Genomic DNA, 823 nt, shown 5'->3' with positions numbered 1-823 from the left:
GGTGGGCCCTGTGCCGTCTGTACTGAGCGCCCAGGCAGGGGCTCAGACGCTCCTCTGGCCTCGCGGCATCCGAGCAGCTCCCAGCGCCGAGGGGCCCTGGGACGTGGCACTGGGAGTTCCCCTGTCGTCCTTGGCCTGTGGGGCCTCGCCTGACACAGACGCAGCTTGGCATCCAGCCAAGGACAAGGAGGCTTCGGAGATTTCTGGAGCTTTTTGTCCTGGTGGCTCTGTATCCTGCCCACCCCCACCCCCCCCGAATCCCAGCCGCCTCCATCTCCCTAATTCTAATCTACCTCCTCCACTCAGTGGGCCCGCGCCCTGCCTGGGTCTCCATCCCAGAGGCCCCTGGGGAGGGAGCAGACATGCAGAGACCTCCTTCCCTTCCTCGGAGGCACAGCTCTGCAGCCCGTGTCCAGCAGGGGGTGCCGTCCGCTCCCACCTTTCCTCCTGGTTTCTAGTCCGCGGCAAGGCCAGAGGTTTTGTGCAGTCTTATTGGTTATGGCGCCAACCGCCCGTGCCAGGGTCCCATCGTGACCAGGAGCTGAAGTTCTGTTTACTTATGTTTTTATTATTTTTTCAATCCTCACCAGAGGCTATTTTCCCATTGATTCTTAGAGAGAGTGGAAAGGAGGGGGCAGGGAGGAGAGAGAGAGAGAGAGAAAGAGAGAGAGAGAGAGAGAGAGAGACGCATTGATTGGTTGCCTCCCGAATGCGCCCAAAACCAGGGCCTGGGATTGAACCTGCAACCCGAGACCCTTCGGTGAGCGGGCGGATGCTCCAGTCACTGAGCAACACGGGCCAGGGTTGAAGTTCCGTTCGATTT

General features: G+C 60.1%; 1 protein-coding gene across 1 annotated transcript in view; it reads left to right on the top strand.

Annotated features, from left to right (window-relative positions):
* ITPR1 (inositol 1,4,5-trisphosphate receptor type 1) overlaps nt 1-823 on the top strand; it is a 227042-nt gene that overhangs the window by 75582 nt on the left and 150637 nt on the right.

This window comes from Myotis davidii, unplaced genomic scaffold (genome assembly GCF_000327345.1).
Source record: "Myotis davidii unplaced genomic scaffold, ASM32734v1 scaffold663, whole genome shotgun sequence".
Taxonomy (NCBI): domain Eukaryota; kingdom Metazoa; phylum Chordata; class Mammalia; order Chiroptera; family Vespertilionidae; genus Myotis; species Myotis davidii.
The sequence above is the reverse complement of the archived record's forward strand: the minus strand, read 5'-3'. Positions and strand labels throughout refer to the sequence as shown.